Source organism: Corvus brachyrhynchos, unplaced genomic scaffold (genome assembly GCF_000691975.1).
Source record: "Corvus brachyrhynchos isolate BGI_N302 unplaced genomic scaffold, ASM69197v1 scaffold220, whole genome shotgun sequence".
Classification (NCBI taxonomy): Eukaryota; Metazoa; Chordata; class Aves; order Passeriformes; family Corvidae; genus Corvus; species Corvus brachyrhynchos.
Window position 1 is genome coordinate 7,616,093 of NW_008236209.1, and position 11,025 is coordinate 7,627,117.

The following is an 11,025-nucleotide window of genomic DNA, read 5'->3' on the forward strand; positions in this document are numbered from 1 at the left end:
TGTTTTATCTGGCAAGGGCTGTGATTGCACGTCTGGATGCTGTGTGATATGGAGGGATAGCCACAAACTTTCAGCAAAACAATTTCTCATCAGAAAATATTAGTTTATCTAGCCCACAACTTTTGGAAGGGAATTTGAGCTCTGGCAAAGGTTAAGGCATTCACCAGCCATGTTTGTTATCTAAACTTGAATTTCTGAAGCTCTGTGTGAGTGCTCAAATTTCTGAGACCCAGGCTGCATTGGCTGACTGTCTCTCAATCCCCTATTCTTCAGAATTCAATTTTGACCCTCTTGAAGTTTTGGATTTATTTCTGGCCCCCTCTACCAGTGTATTCCTTCTTGGTGTTTAAAAAAAAAGCAAGGAAGCCTTCCCTTCAAATCCCAGATCAGCACTTCTGTAAATTTGAGAATTTGCATAAAAACATCAAGTCTCTGCCACAGTTCCTAAATTGGGCTTTAGGAGAAAATGATTTTAAAGAACCTGAGAGTGGAATGGAGGGATGTCTACAAGCCTACATACATCTCACATGTACATGCCTGCTTTTTTTGCTAAAATTTTTCAACCCAAAACCCCAAAGTTATTCAGAGGTGTTCAGATAAGCCAGATGTTATATCCACATGCAGTGGCTATGGGATCCAGGAGAAAGTAGGATGTGAACCATGCCTAATTTTTAGTCATTAATATTAATATGAGTCAGGTTGGTCTGTCTAACAGATCTTTCTGCCCCAAAATTGTGCTGGGGCTGGTAGATATATGTGAGGCCACAAGGCTGGGCTTACTTTGGAACTTGGAGACCAGCAAGGCAAGGGATGCCTTGGCTGAGTGCACTGGGGTTATGCAGAAGAGAGTGAATTAAGCTGCAGCTGGGGACCTCCCCAGCACAAACCAGTGAGCTGCTCCCTCTTACATCATGTTGTTCTACTGTGGCACTCATTACTATGGGAGGCTGAGGTGGCCAAATGGTGCTTGAATGGTGCAAAAAACAATTAGATGTATTCATTGCACAGAGATGCAGCAAGGGCTGTTACATACCAGGAGACTGCAGAAAATCTCTAAACCCAGATTACTGGGGCCCATCAAAGCACCCCAGGCAATTACTGTGTGTTTGTCCTGTTCCTAAGCTTTTCTGCAGACATACACAACTATTTGGTCTTAGAGACAGGGTGTCGGGCTAGAGGGACTGGTAATCAGAGCCAGCTTGACCATTCTCATATAGCAGAAGGAGATGGCTTTAGACAACTCTCAAAGATGTGATCTCTGCAGGATCTCTTGGGTAAGTGATGTGAACTCTCAGTGTGTCTCAGAGCTGTTTCTGCTATAAAGAACCTCAGCTCTCCATTAGGAGACAGTTCTGAGGAGGCTGTCAGTCATTCCGGTGTCCTGCTGGAGAGTATTGTGTCTGTGCTGGGCTCTGCATTGGCTCACATTAATAAGGAGAAGAGTGTAGAAAGATACAAAAAACAGCAGAGGATTATTTGGCAATTCCAGTGTCACCAGGAGCTGATCCCAGCAGTTCAACATAATCACTGAAAGAGGAGAAAATCCAGGAGATTTCACTGGAACTGAGCAAGAGCTTGACAGCAGGCAAATGCTAATGTAAGTAGGCAACTGGGAGCGAGGGGTGGAGGGAGGGTGGTGTTGTTTAGCACTGCTTACAGAAGTGCCATTTAAGTCTGAAGAGAGCCTGTAGAAAACATGTCCCTTCCTGCTCAGCTCCCCTGCCCTGTCACACATATCTGCCTGCACAGTCCTGCTGTGCCAGTGGGTGTTTTCGTGCTTGTGGAGTTCATCTCGTGCAAAGCATCTCCAAAGCAGCCTCAGTTCACCCAGGCCAAGGATACCTGCCTCCTCCATGGCTAGCTGGAGTGTCAGCACAGAGAGGCTTAAGCTGAGCAGCAGCATCGTCTTGCTTTTGCTGATCCACTGGTTTCTGCCCCAAGGATGGGGATGTGGAGGAAAACCAGTGGCTGATACAGGCTGGCACAGAGCAGAGTTGGGTGTGCAGCCTTAACACACCAGCATGTTTTTCTCCTGCGAATTGCTGCTCAAATAGCCAATTTCTTTCAGGGGAGTAAAGGCTGGCAACATCTGTGTGTGGCTGTTGTGCTTTTTCTGCTGGCAAAGTTTCCTGGTTCTAACCAGTCATTGGTTTTTCTGGACACCATCCAATTTCACTTCGGTCTACTGCCCCTCTGGGCTTCTGGCAGGACATCATCACCAAATGAAGCCAAATCTTTTTTTTGGATAGTAGCAAATGTGGCCATTTTTACTGTGTTAGAAGTCTAATTCTCACATGAACATCAAACCCAAACCAATGTTCTTGCAGCAGCAAGTCACAAATCCATGCTGGTCTGTAGACAAGGTCTTCCCAACTCAGTCCATGAGTGCATCAGGGGGGTGTGCACATCCAGCAATATCCTCTTCTGCACCTAGGAGCATTTTTCCCACTATTCTTCTTCTTCTTCCTTCCTGACAGCTCAGAAAAGCTTGATTGTACTCCAGTAATGGTCTACGAGCACCTTCCACAACTTAATGTTCCAAAAATCGCTTCCTGGCCTCCATTTCCAGCAGTATTCTCCAGAAACAGTTGGGCCATGTTTCATTGTAATGTCAAAATTGAACTTTTCTGCATCTAAATAATAATTTTGTTGTCTAAGGATAAGATTTTTTTGTTTTAGAGCCGCTGCTTTGATATTTTCTCTCACAAATACCTGATCATGTTAAATATCCATGCTGGACACTGTGCTTTCCTAGAGGAAAAGAAAAAATAGTGAAGGTTGCAACTGCAAACCACATTCCTTTCTCATTTCCTGAACGGCATTGTGCTATTCACAGTTTCAGAGGTATCATTTCCTATCACAGACCATATGTACCATGGGATACACTCCAGTAATTCTCCATAGAGGCTTAATACTGAACAGATAAAAGTAATGTTAAAGAATCATATTTACAGGAAACTGTTTTGCTTTGTTGACCATGTTAATAATAAAGTTCTGCAGGAAGAGAATATCTGGGTTTCTGTAATCCAGCCTGCTTTTGTGCAGGTTACTTTTGGTTTCCTGGAAAATATTTAGTCTTAAAGATCTTGATGATTATTTGTATTTGGATGTTTCTGCAGTTGTCCCTGAAGCAATAGGCTTCAGGAGATCATGGGTGCATTAATTTGAATTAATTATAGCAGCTTTGACTTGCCTTTGCTATAAAATTGACTTGCTTAGTTCACCCGCTAGACATTGTCACTATTAAATCCAGAAGGTTTATGAGGATAAAGTCTTGGGATTCTGGTGACTCTCCTAAACACTTAATCAGAGTAGAGCTGAAATCAGTCAAACATGAAGTCCCATGCCTGTATTTAGGGTTGATGGTCATCCATAAATCCAGGTGCATGCACATCCCGAACATGTTACTATTTGATACTATTCTAATTTGGAAGGTATGGGGGTCTCTGCCCTTCTGGAAAACTGCATTAACTATGGATTTTCACTCTCTGTGTTTCCAAAACCAGCAATAAGTGGTCCTGGCAGGGAGAAGAGAGATGCATGTGATAGTTGTCACTTCACTAAGTGAAAATCCAGAGGGGATGGCAGTCAGTGTTCATGTGAGGAACACATCAAGTGGGTAATGGCAAGAGGAAAAAAAAGCAATTAAAATATTACCATAAGGAAATATATTTTTAAAAGGTGAGAGAGAAAACCATGGACCCTGGTGGTTAGAGATTTACCTGGGTGGTCCAGAGAGGTTAGACCAGGAGTCCTGTGTGCTTTCCCTGGGCTATGCTGGCAGGAGTGTGCCGTTGCAGATCCACCACCCTTTGTGCTGGAATAGTCACCCAGCTCTCGCGCATCACTGGGAAAGGTTTCCATTCAACCCTTCCACCCATTTTTTTTCCTACCTGAAGAATAAGTAGAACAGGAAAGAGAGATGAAATTCTGTCAGCAATTCCTGGATGAGCTGTAATGTGAGGCTTTTTACATTTCAGTGAGAATGGGAGAATTATACACTGCCCTGTCAAGCCAGGCTCCAATATCCTGCCCACACATGTGTATGGCTAATTTTTCTTTTTCTATTCTTAACATTAAGACACTTCACCCCAAGATTAAGATTGCTAGTAAGTCAACTTCATTGGTGCCTGGAACACTGCACTATGTAAGCTGAATTTTTATACCTAATATGTACAAGAAATTTTTTGTCTTCTCACACGTGCTTCTCTAGGGCTTTGTCTTCATTATCGTCTGAGCATGTCTGGGATGGTAAAAAGATCCACTCCTCTTTCATGAGCACAGCCAGGAGAGTTTCACATAAGCCATGCTGCAATTTTGCAAAGAGCTGATTTCTTCTTCAGAATTAAATGTTTGATTAACAAAACATGTTAATTTAAATCGAGTTGAAAATTAAATAACTACTCTAATGGGAGGCACAAAGTGCCATTTCAAAATACGTAAGAGCAGGTTTGCGGACTCTCTACTGTAGAGAAGACACAGGGGTTTGCACATGTGATGTGTTGCTCCACAAGCCCTCACAGATCACTGGTGCAACCATCTCATCCTCAAAATGGTCAAATGATCTATGTGGCAGGGACTGTGCATAGAAGAGATGGGCACAATCTGAACTGAACAGAAACTGGAAACAGCTTATTAAATCCTCAGGCTCTTTTGCATGTAATAAGGAAACTAAGGTAAGAACAAGATTAACCTGTAAATGGGTTAATTAGAATAACTTAAGCATTGTTTAATCTATGTTTTCCATAATAATATGTGGTGTTCAGTCAATGTAGAGTTGAAGAGTTTGGCTGCACCCTGTTTTAAACAATGATCATGGATCAGCCTGGAATTTAAAGACAAATAAACTATGGGGAAATAGAATCAAGAAAAAATTTTCAATTAAGTTCACTGAAATTGAATTGACTGGGAATAGCATGGCATGATGGAATTCAGGATGGATGAGATGTGATAAATAGGAAGAGCAGCCCAAGAGAACTCACTGAGCTCCTGCTTCTCTGTGGCAGGGAGGATGCAGACCTGAAAGTATATCCAGGGATAACTTTGCAGGAAGCTATTCCAAGTGATAGTTTTCCCTCGAATCTTGCTGTACCAATTAGTAATGATTTGTGGTTAGAGTAATTCTGTATTTCATTTGTTGCATTTATTGCAGAGGGCATTAACATACCGAGTAATGAACCTAGAGCAGCTGAGTGATTTGGCTGAGGGTTTGCTCACGTGATGATGCTAGTTGGTGATCAATGATGCTTTTGTCGTTCAGGAAAATGCTAGTTTCTAGGAGCATTCTTTTCTCTGTGTGTAGTTACAGTGGAAAGCAATATGCTTTAAATTTATTGTATTCTAAGTAGTTCTAGAAGTCCCAGTATTGAAAAAATGAAGCCTAAAAGTTATGTTTCCTATGGGTTTTAAAGTCATTTTAATCATATTATTCTTCCTTTTAAGGAGCATCTCTGTGGTCCTCGAAAAAAACAGAAATTGATATCATCTCCTTTGACTGCAAGTTTACATGGTAAGTCATTAGATACAGAATTTGCCTGTTTCTTTATGAAATTTAACACCTGACTTTGTCTTGGCCTTAAGAACATTTTCTACAACTCTGCACATAGGCACAATCCATTCCCTGCTCTAGGCATCCTTCAAACCTGTCAGAAATACACATAAAAATCAGGCATCAGATATCTCAAGATCAAGTCAAATAACTCCACGACCATGTGAATGCAATTAAGATAAATGTGCTCATAAACTCCCAACAGATTCCAGTCAGCCCAGCCAATCTCCTGGATAATAATTAGTATGAGAGGTGGGTATTTGGCTGTAGTCTGTGTGTTTTATAAAATTACTGAGGTTTTTAGTTTCTGGGTTTTTTCCTTCCACCATTCTTTTAGGTGTTTGGTGTGCATCAACTGTTATTTTTCTTGCCTTAGGAGTTTTATAATTTTGCATGTGGTTTTGGCTATCTGTTCACGAGCTTCCAAGCAGGCACACATCCATTCCTGATGAAGATCCTGTTTTCTTTAGGCTCCCCCATCAGCTCTACCTTTGGCTTATGGGGCACCTGTTAACTAACCACCCCACTAGTTGTAAGAGAAATACCCCTGCAAATCCAGGCTGATAATCCACATGAAGAAACACAGTGCAAAGAAAAGCTTATGGTTACGATGAAGGAGACTGCAACTGAAATTTGGTTCACAGGAATGAAGCAGTGGTTTAGTTAATGACTAATTGCCAAAGGATCTACACATATGCGCATAAATGAGAAAAATCAATATAGTTGATGAATCCCCTTCTATTTTACAGTCAGGGATAAATCATTTCTAATGACCCTCAGTATTTATGTGTGAGCATCAAATAAGAGAAAGGACATTAACTGTCCCAAAAATTTGGCTTACTCAGGAGATCAGATCACCCATTTCTTATTGTTGGGGCTTTCTGAACTCTCGGAAGTGTAAGACAATTTAATAGAAAAATTGAATTGAATACACAGTTGAATTGTAAAAAGAAAGACTATTTTATGTATTAAAAAGTGCTTCTAATGACATCTACTTTCATAATAGTGTTTTGTGCAATGAATGGATTGGACAAAAGCACTGGTAAATCGCCCAAAACAAGACTGCCTGACACTCAAATACCTGCTAATGGTAGGTAGCTCCTTGACTTCTTGTTATATTTCTTTCTTGCATTTAATCCTTCTCAGACCATTATGCAGAAAGACACTGCTTTGCTTAAAGGATTATCAACGTCACCAGGCACTGAAAAGATCTGGAGACATTTTAGCCACCTTTTTGCAGATGGGATTCACATGTCTTTTGAGAGTAAACAGTCTCATTGAGGTTGGAAAACTTCAGAGAGGATCCCTGGAAAGGCTTTTCTACTACTTCATGGTGGTGAATCTCCCTGGGGGAGTGGAGTTATCACCAGTCACCCCATCATTAACCATGCAGGACATTTTTCCATTTTAACTTCTATTTTTGCAAATTTTCCAGGGAAGTGATATTTACAGAGTGGGAGTTAAAATCTCCCTTAATCTTAATGGTATCTTTGGGCTCTGCTGCCCCAATCTCGCCTTGTCTCCACTGGGTGTTTCTATAGCAACTCCCCAGGGAGTTTTCCTGTTATCTGGGTGAAGTTAACTGGAAACAAGTAAATGTACTTGAGATGAAGTGGTGTTGGGGAAGACTGATGAGGCCTTCAGAGCATGGCCTGAAAAAAAGCTGAATTATTTGCAGAACCTTCCTTACTTGAAGCTCCTGCAGTCAAAGATTTTGCCTAAAGTACATTTGCCCTCTGTTGTGCCAGTGCAGTCCCAGGTACAGGAAAATTTTGCTGCATTAATAATAAAGCATATGGAGCTCAAACCGGCCAAGCCTAGGGGTGCCTTGAGGGGAATGGGATTTTCACAGGCACTTTGAGAAGATTGATTGTCCCCGTTCCAACCAAATTATAATAAACCTGGTGTCATGTCTCATTAGCAGGCATTTCTGTGTGGTTTCATACTCTGTGGATGAGATCCATCTCCCATCCAGGGACTGCCAGGATGAAGCAACACCTTTACCACCATTCATCAGCAGTATGGGGTGGCCAGACCCAGCACCACTCATCAGAGGAGGTGGAGGGTGGACCTGGCTAAAGGGATGCTCTCAAGGGAGGATCCTTTCTGCAGCTTTCTCTAAGGAGCTTGGTAGCTGTTGTGGCAGCTTTTCTCTGAAATAAATAACCCAGATTATACTGAATCAGAAGATTTGTATCCCAGTTGAAAGCCCACTTGCTTCACTCTACCTCCTGTTTCCAGACTGTGGACCAGACTTTTCCAGGCCAGTGTTGTAGATGACATTAATCAGCTTTTCCTTTGCGTTTTAGACAACCATAGACCAAGCTGTTGGCAGGCCAGCAGCTATTTGAGAGCTGCCAGACCTTTGTTAGATGGTAAGCATCTCTCTTTGAGCTTGAGCAGTGTCTCCTGTTGGGAGTTGTGACCTCCTGCTGCTGTCACCTCAGGGAATGGAAAAGCTGCCTCCTGTGCAGCCTGAGCTACAGATACCAGCCGACTCCTTCCCCCACTTTAATATTTTGGATACCAGCCGTGTGTTGTTTATCATTGGTTCTGATCCCTAAAGCTGAGGTGCTGATTCTTATCTGAAGCTTCAGCTGGGCTTAAATCTTTATCTTCACTCAGTGAGTCTGAGCGCTGAGTGTGCAGAGACATTATTAGATTATTAAATCAATGACACTCAGGTTATTAGTCACACTCATCCGCATTACCTGACACTGTAATGACATTCTATTTTTATTTCCAGCCTGCTAATGCCCCAGAGGTACTGAAATTGTGACCAGAAAATTAATTTCTATACATTTGAACAAGAAATAGAAGTATTAGAAATAATCCCACATCAACAGTATAAATCCTAATGGAGTTGTTTAGAAAAGCAACAGGGAAAGGGAGAGGGTGGAGAATGGTGTCTCACATGCAGCCTTCCCTCTGTGCTGCCATGCCAAACTCTTATGGGTATGATGGTTGATAGGAACTGGGCCAGACTATTTTATCTTAAAATTCATTTGGGGCAATTAAGAGTTATGAGCTGGCATTAGTGATTTTCCTCACTCAGCCAAGACTTTCTTGCAGAACCCCTCCACCAGGATGATGAAATGGGCTTGTTTTTTAAGCTATGTTTAATTAGCTATGTTTAAAATGAAATCAAACCCTGTAAACAGAAAAAGGCCAGCACAAGGCAAGATGTTGTTTATGTTTTAAAAAATGACTCCTTAATCTCAGGCAAATTATCATCCCAGTCCCCAGGCTGAGTTAAGAAGTGAGGTCCAATCTGATGATGCCTGAAGATTGAATTCGATGTTATTTCTGCTTTGCATGATGAACCATCTGCAAGCTGGGAGGAATCTGTTACTGTGGCAAAATACCAGGGGAAATGCTCAAAGTCCAGCCACGCCCTTGTCTAGCAGAGCAGTACTGGCCTCTTTGCCCCTGCAGTCAGATAGATGCAGAAATGTGGCTCTGAGGGCTCTGCTCCCCACTTTGAACCCCTGAGTGGGAGTTGCAGGTGTGGGATGTTGCCAGGGTGAGCTGGGCAGGGCACTGGCATGGGAACAGACGCCCGAAGGCAGGGGGGTGGCTGGAAGAGGCAAGCTCTGCGGGGGTACCACAGCACCCAGCCAGCTTTCAGCTGTCAGGGACCGCTTCTACAGGGAAAACAGTGGGGAGCAGATGGTGAAACACCCCACAAGGGAGAGCCATTCACACCCTTTCCCCATGCCACCCACAGCCCCAGATACTTCCAAGTTCCCTGAGTTTATTGATTACCAGGGACAAATCTCCATATTGCTTAATTATAACTTGGTTAATGCACGTCTTCACATTGTATTTATTTCATGCTGGCAATTTCCAAAGTGCTCACTGTGCCAGAAATGGAGCAGGGTGACTTTCTAAGATCTTCCGCTGAGGAATTGCCACTTAAAAATGGAGAAATACATACAAGTAGGGGTGTGGGAGTAAGCATTGATGGTACCTGCTAAACACATATTGCAGGATGCTCTTGAGAGCAATGTTTGTAGTAGAATTATAATGAGCTGAGTTGTTTAGGTGTAATTAAAAGATGGGAGTGAGAACTTGCGTGCAAATCCTTTTTTCTAAGCTTTGGGAAGCCTGCTAATAAGACATAAACATTTAGCAGCTCAGCTGGAGTATGGTGTGCTCTTTGGTTAAACATTAAAGGGGCATTGTCGAGCAGTTTTAATTAATTAGCTATGTTTAAAATGAAATCAAATCAATTTGGAGGAGTTAGGCTCAAAATTAATGTTGTTTTCACCTGGTGGGAAATGTGCTTTAAATTATGAACATCTTAAAGACAATGAAAATTAAAAATGCCTCTAAGAAATTGCATCCACATGGTTCCCTTTTCTCAGAGAATGGCCAGTATTCTGATGATCTGGCATTACCGTCATTGCTAGAATAACAGTAAAATTAGAGCCTTTTAGGCTCTGTCTGCTACAACCAGCATTTACACAACATCTTCTAGACATGCAGTGCCCATGTCGAACCTGGCATGTAGAATCTTGAATATATTGTTTTCCTTTTTTATTACGACTTTTCATGGCGCAACATAGGACTTGCACTACCAGGTAAGGAAGGTGGGCAAGAAAGGGGGTTTAATGCATTTGCTGAACACAAGTGGGATGTGGGTATTGTACACTCAGCCACGAGTATCTGTGAGATTCCTGCCCAGTTTTAGCCACTTTGGGTAGTGGGACAAAGATCTCAAGGTTTGTAAAATTCCTACAGGTGTGAAAATTCACAGCTAGGACAGGGAGGGAGTCCAAAAGAGTACCCGCACTGAAGGGAGATGTAGTACAGTGAGATCCAAAGGGGAGGTGATGGATGCAATCAGTTCTCTGGTTTGTGGAGGAAAGGCATTTCTATTCTTCTTCTTCTTGCTGCTTAGATGCCTTGTGTTAGATTTAGTGGGGGGGAATCAACAAAAACTCCTTGTGACACAATAGGCTTTAACTGATGGAAGTTGTTATGTGCTATTATGCGAAGCCTTTACAGTCTATTGAGTAAATAATCTACAGATTAAAGCTTTCTAAGTACACAGTGACTTGATAGGTAACCAAAGAAGCCATTACGATATCAGTAAGAGGAGGATTAAGGTCCCTCACACTTGGTGCAGTGACAGTCTATCTACTGCCAACCTCTGTGAAACAAAAGCCATTTCAAACACCCTACAGCACAGTTGTGTTCTGAGGCTGGGGACCAGTGATTTGGACAGGGGCAGCTGCTCCTGCCCTCCTTCATTGCAACCCAGGGATGCCTGTGCAAATCAGTGATGGTGTACTGTCTCCAGCCGCCCGGCTCACCTGCTTCTGTGCCACGGGTGGCGGGAGCCAGTGCCACGGAGAAAGGAGCAAACCAGTGGGCTGGGAGTAGATCCCAGTTCTCTTTATGTAAATAAAGCAGAGTGTTTTCTTTCTGAAATCCGGGAGCAATATGTGTGTAGAGAGCCGGGCTGTGAGGCA

At 42.5% G+C, this 11,025-nt stretch overlaps 1 long non-coding RNA gene across 1 annotated transcript in view; it reads left to right on the plus strand.

The window, feature by feature from the left end:
* LOC108448874 overlaps window positions 1-6,714 on the plus strand; it is an 18,549-nt gene extending 11,835 nt beyond the window's left edge. The window contains exons 3-4 of the long non-coding RNA XR_001864932.1: window positions 1-5,509; window positions 6,555-6,714. The exon at window positions 1-5,509 is cut by the window's left edge and continues 1,252 nt beyond it. This is a non-coding gene — a long non-coding RNA (uncharacterized LOC108448874). The remainder of the gene's footprint in view (window positions 5,510-6,554) is intronic.
* Window positions 6,715-11,025: the final 4,311 nt, after the last annotated feature.